This window comes from Pongo pygmaeus, chromosome 18 (genome assembly GCF_028885625.2).
Source record: "Pongo pygmaeus isolate AG05252 chromosome 18, NHGRI_mPonPyg2-v2.0_pri, whole genome shotgun sequence".
Lineage (NCBI taxonomy): Eukaryota > Metazoa > Chordata > Mammalia > Primates > Hominidae > Pongo > Pongo pygmaeus.
In genome coordinates this window covers 43810131-43824573 of record NC_072391.2, presented here as the reverse complement: position 1 = coordinate 43824573, position 14443 = coordinate 43810131, and the positions used below count along the sequence as shown (strand labels likewise).

At 43.7% G+C, this 14443-nt stretch overlaps 1 pseudogene; it reads right to left on the bottom strand.

Annotated features, from left to right (window-relative positions):
- On the bottom strand, positions 1–14105 carry LOC129015151 (nuclear factor erythroid 2-related factor 3-like; annotated as a pseudogene).
- Positions 14106–14443: the final 338 nt, after the last annotated feature.

The window sequence follows — 14443 nt, the reverse complement described above, 5'->3', positions numbered from 1 at the left end:
CTACAGCTTCTTTCTTACCTGAGGGTTTGCTCTTCTTCCATCACAGCTATATTGAAGAGTATACTGGTTTGGATTGACTGGCCTACCTTGGTCATCTCTTATTAATCTAAAAACATCACAAATGTCATGCAGTTTCTGTTTCATTATGTTAATAGCTTTATTACATTGGGCTCACTCTCAAGAGTTTCCTTCTTTGCTTGCAATTTACATACATCATCCTCTAGATTCAAAATTATGTCTAATTTGCATTTGTAACAGTTCTGAGCAGCAACTTTATTTTTCCCTCTTCATCTGATATCACAGATGAGCAAGACTTGTAGGTCTGTCAGATAGTACCTATTTAATGTGCTACTGAAAGAATCAACAGGTGGGCTGGGCACAGTGGCTCATGCCTATAATCCCAGCACTTTGGGAGGCCGAGCTGAGCAGATCACCTGAGGTCAGGAGTTCGAGACCAGCCTGGCCAACATGGTGAAAACCCGTCTCTACTAAAAATACAAAAATTAGCCAGGCGTGGTGGCGGGTGCCTGGAATCTCAGCTACTTGGGAGGCTCAGGCAGAAGAATTGCTTGAACCCAAGAGGTGAAGGTTGCAGTGAGATGACATCACACCACTGCACTCCAGCTTGGGCAACAGAGCAAGACTCGGTCTCAAAAAAACAAAAAACAGGCACGTGGACAATTTCATCTACAGAAAAAGGGATATGCAAAGCTTTAGCATGTCATTCATCACAGCTCAAGTTTCTATCAGTCACTGAGGTACCTACTCCTTATTTTCTGTGACTTTCCAGGCCTGAAAAAGATTCCGAAGTAGATTCTGGTGCACTTGGCTGTAAGTGGTAAGTGTGGTTATAAAATATGTCTTGAAATGCAAGATCCCCATGGAAACCATAATCACTACTATGATCCATGTGACAAAACATACTGGGTTCTGGGTAGCAGCCTCCTACAGAACCTTCTAAGTCATGATGGGAACGAGACTATACTAAAACCCTATAGCACCTTCACAGAGTGAGAAGAATTAGACTTGGTGATAGAGGTGCTATTGTGACGAGTCTAAAGAAAGGCCAGAATCAGAATCTGGTTCGTCAAAAAGCCGAGAAACATCCACTGGATCAAAGTCATTGTCTGTGGCTAGTGACATTAAGTTTATCAAATATATTTACGGGAAGGTCATATAGTAGGTCTTGGCTTTTTAGATTCCTCATCTGATTGTCAACATGTGGAAGAGATCCTGTCAAATTAGTTCTAGGAAGGGTTTGCCCAGGATTGGTGAATGTAACTGTAGAAATGGTTCTTGTGCCCGTGAAGTGCTTCCTACTGGATCTCTTCTAAATGTATTGTTGGGACACAGCAACATGGCCTCATGAATATTGACATCGTGACTTACAGCCTGGCTAAAGTCTCCATTATAATGTGCTGAAGAAATTCATGCCATCATTGATACTGCCTGGAAGAGGAGGAATATCTCCCGATGAGATCCCTCCAGTGAATTTTCAGGCTATGATGAAAACAACAATCTTCCAGAGAGAAGTATCTGTCCCATTCAGATGTCTGATTTCTAGGTTCACTGGTCTCTTCTGCCTCCCAGTCAGGTTTATCTGCTCTTTGTTTTCATCTTCATTGTTCTGCTTTGTAATGAGTTCTTCTGGGTTGACACATTTTCCTCGTGCTGGGAACTGGGAGCCCCAGCTTCATGCTCTTTTCTTAGTGCCTCATTTTCTTCGTTCTTCCCCGCCGGCCCAGGGGCTACTCCGAGCTGCTTGGGGATCCCCGCCGCCCCCACTGCGCAGCCTGGCTGGCGCCGACTCTTCTGGCCAACGTGGCGGTGGCGCCGAGCAGCCCGTGAACCAAGTCTGCATCCCCAGCTGCCACGCTGTGCACCAGCCACGAATCCACTTGGGTGCGGGGGATGCAGGGGACCCCGAGCGCGCGCACCTCCCGGAGCGGCTGGCCCTTGGTGTGCAGCTGGCCCGCTCACCCTCCCGAGGCGGGGAAGGGGCTGAGCGCGTAGACGGAGCTGGCTGGGCGGAGCTGGCTGGCTGGGCGGAGCTGGCTGGCTGGGCGGAGCTGGGTGGGCGGAGCTGGGTGGGCGGAGCTGGGTGGGCGGTGTTAGGCAGAGGGTGAGGTCAACTTTCTTACTTTCTTTTTAGTCCAGTGGCTGTTTAAGACTATGTTATTTAGTTTTCACGTATTTGTGAATGTTCCTTTTTTGTGTGTGTGCTGTTACAGATTTCTAATTTCACTCCATGTAGTTGGAAAACATACTTGATATGATTTTGACCTTAAATTTGTTAAGACTTGTGGCCTAACGTGATCAATATATCTGGGAGAATGTTTTGTGTGTGCTTAAGAATGTGTAGGCTAGGCTTGGTGGCTCACACCTGTAGTCCCAGCACTGTGAGGTTGAAGGGACAGGATCGCTTGAGGCCAGTTCAAGATTACACTGAGCTCTGATCACACCACTGCAGTCCAGCCTGGGTGGCAGATTGAAATCCTGTATCTTAGAAAAGAAGAATAAGAATAAGAATGAGGAGGAGGAGGAGGGGGAGGGGGAGGGGAAGGGGGAGGAGGAGGAGGAGGAGGAAGAAAAGCAGAATGTGTATTCTGTTGAGTGAAAAGTTCTATTTATGTCTGTTAAGTCCATTTGTTATAGTGTTCAAGTTCACTCCTTACTGATTTTCTGTCTGTACGTTCTGTCTGTTACTGAAAGTGGAGTGTTGAAGTCTACTACTATTGCTGTCAATTTGTACTTTTAGATCTGTCAATATTTGCTTTGTTAGGTGCTTTTGTTTGGTGTATATATATTTCTAATTGTTATATCTTGTTGACCCATTTTTTGTTAAATGACCTTCTTTGTGTCTAGTGACAGTTTTTGACAAAGTCTGCCTTGTTGGATATGAGTTATAGCCACTTCTACCTTTTTTGGGTTAACATTTGCATGCAATATCTTTTTTCATCCCTTTACTTTCAGCCTTTGTGTGTCCTTGAATCTAAATGAGTTTCTTGTAGACAACATATAAATTTTAAATCTGTTCAGGCACTGTACATCTTTCTTTTGTGGAGTTTATTCCATTTACATTTTTTTGTTTTTAAAAATATTTTTATTTCACAAACTATAATTGGATACATGAATGGGGCACAATGTAATGGTTTGATGTATTATATAATGTGGAATAATTAAGCTAATTAACATACCTAGCACCTCATTTTTTTTTGTTGTAAGACTTTTAAAATTTATTCTTAGCTATTTTGAAATACATAATGCATTATCATTGACTATAGTTACCCTACTGTGTGTTAGATCTTATGTATTTATTTCATCCTAATGGAAACTTTGTACTCTTAGATCATTTATCTGATACTCTGATTCCTTGTTCTCTCCTTCTTCCAACCCCCAGTCTCTGGTAACCACCTTTCTACTCTAGTACTATGAGTTTGACATTTTTTAGATTCCACATATAAGTAAGATCATGTGGCATTTGTTTTTCTGTGCCTGCCTTATTTTACTTAGCATGATGTCCTCCAGGTTCATCCACAGTATCACGAATAACAGGATTTTCTTCTTTTTAAAGGCTGAATAATATTCTATTGTTGTATATATCATATTTTCTTTATCCATTCATCTGTTGATGAATATTTAGGTTGAATTCATATCTAGCTATTGCGAATAATGTTGCAATAAACATGGGAGTGCAGATACCTCTTCAGCATGATTTTAATGCATTTATTCCATTCAAATTTAAAGTAATTTTTGATAAGGAAGGATTTATTCTTGCCATTTTGTTAATTGTTTTATTTGTCTTGTGGTTATTTTATTCCTCTTTTTTTTTCTTGCTGTCATTTTGTTTCTTTTTTTTTTTTTTTTTTTTTTTACATTGCTAGGTTTTGATTCCCTTTTTCTTTGTGGTTATCAAGGGGCTTACACAGAATATAGTTCTCACAGTCTACTTTAAGCTGATAACTTCCCTTGCATGCAAGAATGCTTTTCTCTCTTCTCTTCCCACATTATGCTATTGATGTCACAATTGTCTACTATTTGTATTATGTATCCATTAACATATTTTAGTATTAGTTGTTTTTAATACTTTAACCTTTTTTTTTTTTTTTTCTGGGATAGAGTTTTACTTGTTGCCCAGGCTGGAGTGCAATGTCACAATTTTGGCTCACTGCAACCTCCGCCTCCCGGTTCAGGAGATTCTCCTGCCTCAGCCTCCCAAGTAGCTGGGACTACAAGTGCCTGCCACCATGCCTGGCTAATTTTTTTGTAATTTTAGTAAAGACGGGGTTTTGCCATGTTGACTTAAGGTGATCCGCCCGCCTCAGTTTCCCAAGTGCTGGGATTACACGTGTGAGCCACCGAGCCCAGCCTAATACTTCAAACGATTTTTTTTTTTTTGCTTTTTAAGAGACAGGGTCTTGCTCTGTCACCCAGGCTAGTGGCCTGATCTTGGCTCACTGCAACCTCACCTCCCACATTCAAGTGATTCTCCTGCCTCAGCTTCCCAAGTAGCTGGGGTATTACAGGTGTGCACTACCACACTCAGCTAATTTTTGTATTTTTTTTTTAGTAGAGATGGGGTTTTGCCATGTCGGCCAGGCTGGTCTCGAACTCCTGACCTCAAGTGATCTGCTCACCTCAGCCTCCCAAAGTGCTGGGATTATAGGTGTGAGCCACCGTGCCTGGCCTAAACTTTTATAGTAAGATTGCAGTCTATTTACTCACCACGGTTGGAATAATAAAAGATTTTTTGCCTGTATGTTTACATCTGCCAATGAGTTTTATGCTTTGTTTTGCTTTCCTGTTGTTGTTCAGCATTCTTTCAGCTTGAAGGACTCCCCATATCATTTCTTATTTCTTGTCAGACAGGTCTAGTGGTGATAAACTCCCTCAGTTTTTGTTTGTCTGAGTAAGTCTTTATGGCCCCTCTTTTTTTTTTTTTTTTTTTGGAGTCTCACTCTTGCTGAAGTGTAATGGTGTGATCTCAGGTCACTGCAACCTCCGCCTCCTGAGTTCAAATAATTCTCCTGCCTCAGCCTCCCAAGTAGCTGGGATTACAGGCACCTACCACCACGCTCAGCTAATTTTTGTATTTTTAATAGAGATGGGGTTTCACCATGTTGGCTAGGCTGGTCTGGAACTCCTGACCTCAGGTGACCCGCCTGCCTCAGCCTCCCAAAGTGCTGGGATTACAGGCAGGAGCCACCCCACCTGGCCCAGCCCCTTGTTTTTTAAGGATAGTTTTGATGGGCATAATATTTTTGGTTGGCAGTTTTCTTCCTTGAGTACTTTGAATGTACTGTTCCACTCCCTTCTGTCCTGCAAGGTTTCTGCTGAAAACTCTGTTAGTCTAATGTGGATTTCCTTGTATGTACCAAGCTGCCTTTCTCTTGCTGCTTCAAAATTCTTTGTCTTTACCTTTTGTTAGTTTGATTATAATATGTCTCTGTGTAGATCTCTTTGGATTCTTCTTATTTGGCATCCTTTGGGCTTCCCGGATCCACATTTCTCTTTTCTTCCCCAGTCTTGGGAAGTTTTCAGCCATCTCTTTCTCTCTCTCTCCTCCTAGTACTCCAGTAATGCATAGATTGTTCTAGTTAATGGTTTCCAATAAGTCTTTTAAGCTATCTTTACTCTTTTATTCTGTTTTTACTTCTCAGATTGTGTAATTGTGATTGACCTCTTTTCTAGTTCACTGATCCTGTCTTCTTGATCTAGTCTGCTGTTGAACTCTATTGAATTTTTCAGTTCAGTTATTCTTCAGCTCTGTGATTTCTGCTTGATAATTTTAAATATTTCCTATTTCTGTTGAAATTTTCAGTTCAAGAATTACTCTCTTAATCTTGGTGAACGTCTTTATGACCTATTTCACATTCCCTATCAGGTAAATCACATATCTTTATTTCCCTAGGTTCTGTTTCTGGAGATTTATCTTGTTCTATTTATAACATATTTCCCTGTTTCTTCATTTTTCTTGACTTTCTGTGTTGGTTTTTGCACAGTAGGTAAGACAGCCACCTCTTCTAGTCTTGTCACACTGGCCTCATCTGGGAGATGGACCTCACCAACCAGCCCTACCAGATATTCTAATTCTAGATGCCTCTCACATCTTTTTGCTTGTCCAAATTGCTTTGTTCTTCATGGCCCTTTGGATACTAGGGTGTGCCAAGTTCTGTCAGTGCCCCAAGATATGTGAGATAGAAGCCAATCCCTTGACATGCAGCTTGAAAAGTCGGAGTGCTAGATTTATGTTCCAATTCCTTCTACCTCAGGGAGAAGCTGGGAGCTAGAGTTTATCTCCCACTCACTCTGTCCTAAGCCTGGAAGAGGATCTGTGGCAAATGCCTGCACTTTTATGCAATCTGCACATTCTGAATTTCAAATGAATCCACTGGATGTGCACCCATTTAGCAACCAGCTTTTTTTTGTCTTCTGTGTTCTGGGGAGACTCCAGAATACAGAGCCCTATCAACTCCCAGAGCTAGGTGATTTAGCAATCAATTCCTCATATGGGAACTGTTAAAAGTGGGGCACTTGATGCATACATATACTTTTTCCAGGAAATCTGCAGACCTGGATTTATCACTCAGTTGAGCTGGGGGAGAAGGTGCAGGAAGTGCCCATTCTTCCCTAGAGCCTTTCAGAGGTTTATTGTTTATCTGCTCTGTTTGCTCCCAGATACAGGCTAGCCGGAAGCCCGACCCTCAGGCAGTAGCTGGAAAAGTATGCAGACAGACCTCTTTCAGAGAGATACTTGGAGCTGGGCCTCTTTGCTTATTCTCTCTGGACTGATCCTGGGTGGGCTACAGCCACTGGAAGTGCCCTTTAACTCTACAAGCTAGATGAGCTCACAAACAAACCCTTCATTCCTGAGGGAGAAGCTGGGAGTTGGGTGATGCTTCCTGTTTGTAAAGTGCTGTCCCTGTTGTGAGGTTTGTGCACAAAGGTGTCTCAGCTTTTACTACCTGTTTTGATGTGAATATTTTCTCAGTTGCTCAGTGTGTTAGAGTCTTTCAACTAGTTTTTGGCATTCTCTCAGAGGGATTTAATTTGTGCGTAGATGTTTATTTGGTGTGTCTGTGAGAGGAGATAAAGTCAGCATTCTCCTTTTCTGCCATCTTGCTAATGTTTATTGTAATTTTCTTTTTCTTTCTTTTTTTTTTTTTTTTTTTTTTGAGACAAGGTCTTGCTCTCTCACCCAGATTGGCATGCAGTGGCATGATCACAGCTCACTGCAGCCTCAATTTCCTGGGCTCAAGCAGTTCTCTGGCCTCAGGCTTCCTGAGTAGCTGGGATTACAGGCACACACCACCACACCCAGCGAATTTTTAAAAATTTTTTGTAGAGATGAGGTCTCACTGTGTTTCCCAGGCTGGTCTCAAACTCCTGAGCTCAAGTGATCCTACCGACTTGGCCTCCCAGAGTGTTGGGCTTATAGGCATGAGCCACTGTGCCCAGCTTAATTTTCTTTTCTCGTGATATCTTTGTCTGTCTGTATCAGGGTAATGCTGGCCTCATAGAATGAGTTAGTATGTGTTGCCTCCTGTTCTGTTTTGTAGAAGTATTTGATATTAAAATTCCTTAGGCCGGGCGCAGTGGCTCACGCCTGTAATCCTAGCACTTTGGGAAGCTGAGGCAGGGGGATCACCTGAGGTCAGGAGTTTGAGACCAGCCTGGCCAACATGGCAAAACCCCATCTCTACTAAAAATACAAAAATTAGTCAGGCGTGGTGGTGCGCACTTGTAATCCCAGCTACTTGGGAGGCTGGGGCAGGAAAATCGCTTGAACCCAGGAGGCAGAGGTTGCAGTGAGCCAAGATCATGCCACTGCACTCCAGCGTAGGCAACAGAGAGAGACTCCGTCTCAAAAAAAAAAAAAAAAAAGAGAAAAATTCTTTAAATGTTTTATAGAATTCATCAGTGAAACCATCTGGTTCTGGACTTTCCTTTGTTGAAAGGTTTTTGATTACTGAGTCAATCTCTTGTTATGTGTCTGTTGAGATTTTCTATTTCTTCTTGAGTCATTTAGGTAGTTTGTGTGTTTCTAGGAATTTGTCTGTTTCATCTAGGTTATTTAATTTGTTGGCATACAATTGTGCATAGTCTTTTCTTATAATCCTTTGTGTTTCCGTATGGTCAGTAGTAATGTCCTCACTTTCACTTCTGACTTTAGTCATTTGCCTCTTCTTTTTCCTTAGTCTAGCTAAATGTTTGTTAATTTTGTTGATCGTTTCAAAGACCCAATTTATGGTTTCATTGATTCTCTCTATTGTTTTTCTATTCTCTATTATATTTATCTCCAACTGGTAATTTTAAGGAACTCAATTCCAGAACCTCAACTTCTATTTTATTATTTACTATGGCATCATGTAAGTTCTTTTCTACTACCCCTTTCTCTCCAGTCCTTCCCCCACCTGGCAAAATAAAGTTGAAACCTTCACTCATCTGAATCTTACTGTGGGGCATTTTCTGGAGTGCAAAAACCTCCAGGATGCCCCCCAAAATGGCCATTTGAAATATTGTAATGTTTTATGCCATAATCTTACTATAGGGTTTCCTTTTTGCTTTTATCTGTTGAGGGTAAAGCATTGTTAGTCAGGGTTCAACCAAGGAAAGAGGACCAGTAGGAGATAACCATTAAGAAATTTATTGCGGCTGGGCACGGTGGCTCACGCTTGTAATCCCAGCACTTTGGGAGGCCTAGGTGGGTGGATCATGAGGTCAGGAGTTCGAGACCAGCCTGGCCAACACAGTGAAACCCTGTCTCTACTAAAAATACAAAAAAATTAGCTGGGCGTGGTGGTGGGTGCCTGTAATCCCAGCTACTCAGGAGGCTGAGGCAGGAGAATTGCTTGAACCCAGGAGGCGGAGGTTGCAGTGAGCCGAGATCATGCCACTGCACTCCAGCCTGAGCAACACAGCGAGACTCTGTCTCAAAAAAAAAAAGTCTCTCTGAACAAAATATTGAACCTCATTCGATCTAAGACACCATCAGCTGTCAAATACACTTTTGTGTCATGTAACACGTATAAGGAAGCCAATTAACCTTTAACATTTTAATTTTATACTTAAAAATTATTTTAGGCTGGGCATGGTGGCTCATGCCTGTAATCTCAGCACCTTGGGAGGCCAAGGTAGGAGGATTGCTTGTGGCAAGAAGTTTGAAACCAGCCTGGGCCACATAGGGAGACAGCCTCTCTACAAAAAAAAAAAAAAAAAAAAATTAACCAGACAAGATGCACAGATGCACGCCTATAGACCCAGCTACTTAAGAAACTGAGGCAGGAGGATTCAGCCCTCAAGTCTGACATTGCAGTTAGCTGTGATCACACCACTGCACTCCAGCCTGGGTGACAGAGAAAGACTCTGTCTCTAAAAAAAAAAAAAAAAAAAAAAAATTATTTTAGACTTATTTAGACATAGAATTAATGATGATGAACAGCTGTGGCCAAGTTCACTCATGTGCAGACAATGATAACCATACCACAACTGCTACCTGGCTGATGGTGTCAGATACCATTGATTGTATAATGCACGTGAATTTCAGAGATGTTAAAAAGTGGGGGAAGAAAGTGTATCTTGGCCGGACATGGTGGTTCACGCCTGTAATCCCAGCCCTTTAGGAACTTGAGGTGGGTGGATCTCCTGAGCTCAGGAGTTCAAGACCAGCCTGGGCAACATGGTGAAACCCTGTCTTTACCTAAGATAAAAAATAAAAAAAGGGTCAGGCGCGGTGGCTCACGCCTGTAATCCTAGCACTTTGGGAGGCCAAGGCAGGTGGATCACGAGGTCAGGAGATGGAGACCATCCTGGCTAACATGGTGAAACCCCGTCTCTACTAAAAATACAAAAAATTAGCCAGGCGTGGTGGCGGGCGCCTGTAGTCCCAGCTACTCGGGAGGCTGAGGCAGGAGAATGGCGTGAACCCGGGAGATGGAGCTTGCAGTGAGCTGAGATCGCACCACTGCACTCCAGCCTGGGCGACAGAGCGAGACTCCATCTCCAAAAAAAAAACAACAACAACAACAACATAAAATTAAAAAAAGAAAGTGCATCTTAAAGTCAATGAAATATGTTTTGCTTCAGCCAATCCCTAGAATATAGAGACTTTATTTTTCTTGATTCAATTACATGTCTTTGATACATGAATTTCTGTAAAATAATTTGTGTTCCAAGACTTCAGATTTTAAAATGTTTCTAGCTTTAAGAGAAAATATTTTGGCCGAGGCGATGATTTGTTGTTGATTCTTATTTCAGGCGATAGCAGAGGCTCTGTGACTGAGTTGTCAAACATACATATTAAGAATTTGGTTTTTTTCATTTTATCAGACAGAAAAGATGATTAAAAGTTTATGACCCTCCTAGAGAGATGTATGCTGTTTGATTCTTAGCTACAATTTCATAACAGTTTAAATTTCATCTTAGTGTGGCATAAAGAACAACATTTTGAAGTCAAACAGACCGACTTGGATTTATATTCTGGCTTTGCCACTTACTAGTGATGTGACTCGGTATGTCGCATCACCTTCCTAGATCTCAGTTTGCTCCTCTGTAAACTCCTCATAGATTAGACAATGTATATAAAGCATAAAGTGTTTACCAGAGCAGTTGTTTAGTAAACTGCTGTATTGATGAAAATGATGGTCTATTGGAGTGCTAGGAATACACGATTGGTAGAACTGGATGTTACGCCAGGCAGTGGGGTTGCTAGAACCTTACCTGGAGTCAGTCTGGAGAGGAAGGATAGTTTTTTTAATAGGTCGTTCCTCAGGAAATGAAGTGACTTTACTATTAGTCAAAAAGAATTAGTGCTACAAATTGCAGCTGGAGAGAAGGAATAAATTCTAGTGTTCCATAGCACTGTAGGATGACTATAGTTAATAATACATAGTTTGTTTTTTTTTTTTGAGACAGGGTCTTACTGTATTGGCCAGGCTGGAGTGCAGTGGAGCGATCCTGGCTCACTGCAGCCTAAAACTCCTGGACTCAGGCAATCCTCCCACCTTAGCCTCCCGAGTAGCTGGGACTACAGGTGGGTGCCACCATGACTGGCTAAATTTTTTAAAAGTAGTTTGTAGAGACAGAGTCTCATAATATTGCCCAGGCTAATATATAGTTTCAAATAGTTAGAAAGAGGATATTGAATGTCCCCAACACAAAGAAATGATAACTGGTTGAAATGATGGATGTGCTAGTTACCCTGATTTGATCACTCTACACTGTATTATCAGAATATCACTATGTATCTTTAAATATGTACAATTATGTCCAATTTTTAAAAAGTGACCCTGACTCAGATAAATAGATAGATGATAGATAGAATTAGTGCTAATAAACACCATATTGGCCTTTTTTTGGGGTTTTGTTTTTGTGTTTTTTTTTTTTTTTTTGAGACGGACACTCACTCTGTTGCCCAGGCTGGAGTGCAGTAGCACAATCTCAGCTCACTGCAACCTTTGCCTCCTGGATTCAAGTGATTCTTCTGCCTCAGCCTCCTGAGTAGCTGGGACTACAGGTGTGCACCTCCACGCCCCGTTAATTTTTGTATTTTTAGTAGAGACAGGTTTTCACCATGTTGGTTAGGGTAGTCTCAAACCCCTTGACCTCAGATGATCCACCCATCTTGGCCTCCCAAAGTGCTGGGATTACAGGCTTGAGCCACTGCGGCTGGCCAATATTGTTGAATGATAACATTTTATTAGTCTGGGAGCAGAAGGAAAGGTTGGGAATGCAGAAAGAATGGTTTTAATAATTTGAGAGGGATTTTGAAATAGGAATTGATTCCTAAAGCTTACGAATGGAAGAGGTCATTTACTCTTCATTCATGAAGTACGTATTGAGCACCTGCTAAATGTCAGGTGTTTTGCTAGGCCCTGGGAACTCAGTGGTGAGGATGCAGACAAGGTCCCCATCCTTGTGGAGCTTACATTAGGGTAGGGGTAAGGATACACAATAAAAAAGGAAACCACTTTAAAAACAAGATAATGATATAATGATTCTAAGGATTTACTGGTAAGGGAAGGTCTGTCTGGGAAGATGACGTTTAACTAAGGCCTGATGACAGAGTGATGTTTCTTGTGCTTGAGGTTCATTGAGCTTCTTCTTTTTATCTGTGGATTTATAGTTGTGCTCTCTCTCTCTCTCTCTGTCTCTCTCTCCTTTCTTTCTTCTTTAATTTTATTTTCTTTGTTTTTGTAGGGTCTGGCTCTGTTGTCCAGACTGGAGCGCAGTGGTGCGATCTTGGCTCACTGCATGCTGCCTCCTGGGCTCAAGCGATTCTCCTGCTTCAGGCTCCCAAGTAGCTGGGACTACAAGTTCACGCCACCATGCCTAGCTAATTTTTTAAATTTTTTGTAGAGATGAGGTTTCACTATGTTGCTGAGGCTTGTCTTGAACTCCTGGGCTCAAGTGATCCCCCAGCCTCAGTCTCCCAGAGTGCTAGGATTACAGATGTGAGCCAATGCACCTGGCTGGATTTATAGTTTTCATCAAATTTGGGAATGACATGGCCATTATTTTCTCCTCTCTCCTTTGGAAATTCCAATTATACATATATTAGGCCACTTAAAGTCCCACAGCTCACTGCTCTTTTTTTCCTCTTTTTTTTTTTGGATAGTTTCTATTGTTATGACTGTGTCTTATCTTCACTAATCTTTGTCCTTTGTAGTGTTTAACCTGCCTTTAGTCCCATCCAGTGTATTTTTCATCTAAAATGTTTTAGGTTTCATCTCTAGAATTTCAACTTCGGACTTTAACAAATGTTTTCAGGCGGGCCCAGTGGGCGGCTCACACCTGTAATCCAGCACTTTGGGAGCGGAGGTGGGCAGATCACCTGAGGGCAGGAATTTGAGAACAGCCTGGTCAACATCTACTAAAGCATGGCCGGGATCTTTGGGGTGTCAATATTCTTCCCAGAAACCTCTGCAGGCCATGGCACCTTTGCCTGAGTTCTTGTCCTGTGTCCAGGAAGAGCAGACAAGTGAAGGGTGACCAATTGTCTAAGTTCTTGTCCTGCGTTCAGCAAAGCGAAGGGTGAACATGAAGATGAGCTTTATCAAGTATTACAACAACTCAGCAAATGAAAATGAGCTTTATTAAGTGTTACAGTAGCCGAGAGGAGACCTGCAGGGGGTAGCTCCTGTCTATAGGCAGGTCATCCACCAAGTGTTCAGTTCTCAGCAGAAAGGAGGCCCTGGAAAGGGTAGCTCCTCTGTGCAACTGGTTGTCCCAGATGTCTGCAGTTCTCAGTGGAGAGGAGGCCCTGGAGAGGGTGCCTCTTCTCTGCGGTCAGGTAGTCACTGCAACTCTCAGCAGAGAGGGTAGCTCCTCTCTGCAGGTGGTGGTCCCGTCCTCTCCAGCTCTCAGCAGACATGGTACTCCTCTCTGCAGCTGGTCATCCTGTTGTCTCTCTGCCCCCTTCATCCTCTGGCTGTCTTCTGCCCTGCTCTGGCTGATCCCAGGGCTTTTATGGACCTCAGAGGGGAGGAAGTATGTGCCCATTGGTCCATGGGTGTCATGGGCCGCCATAGACCAGCAGGAAAAGGCAGCACAAGTCCCCACTCCAGTCCATTGGACTGGCAGCCCAGTCCCCAGCCTTCTGGCCCTCCCTGGTCTGAAGGTGGGGACTTCCTGGGGACCTGCCTCTTCTGCCCAGGACTCTGTCTGTCTCCCGCTGCCATTCATGGCCCTGGGGCTGGGCCCCAACCCCGCTCTGAGATGAGAGCAGGCGCCAGGAGCCAAGAGAGGCCAGGCAGTGGGAGCAGACACCGCTGAGCCTGCAGAGATGGGGGGAGGGTCCTTCCTGGGGCCTTGGAGGCCTTGGAGGGTGCAGGCTGCAGAGATGTCCAGTCCTGCACCTGGGAGGGCAGCCGCAGCTGCACCCTGGAGCTCCCATCCCGCCAACTTGGAAGGCTCACGCTTGTCCCCCGGCTCCTGCTTGCTGTGTAGAGTGGGAGGCCCAGGTCTGCAGCCACAGGTCCGCTGCGCCTGGGAGGGTAGATCTTGCCTGTTCCTGCGCTCCCCTCACACCCCGCCCCCACAAGAGCACAGGTAGGCTTGGATCCACAGCTGTAGTTTGGCGGGGCAGGGCTCCTGGCCTGCTCCATAGGGCAGGACGTCTGGGTTTGGGTGGCTACAGTTGCACTCGGGGAGCTCCTGGCTCCAACTTACCAGGGGCGGGGCTCCCTCAGGCTCCACGGAGTGTGTAGCCCCTGCTGCAGCCTGCGTGATTACAGCAGCCACTACCTTTAGCGGTGCAGGCCTGTAGTCCCAGCCACTCGGGAGACTGAGGCAGGAAAATTGCTTGAACCTGGGAGGTGGAGGTTGCAGTGAGCCGAGATTGCACCACCATTCTCCAGACTGGGCGACAGAGTGAGACTGTGTCTCAAAACAATAAAAATAAATAAAAAATTTAAAAGTAAAAATGTGTTCCATGTCTCTGCTT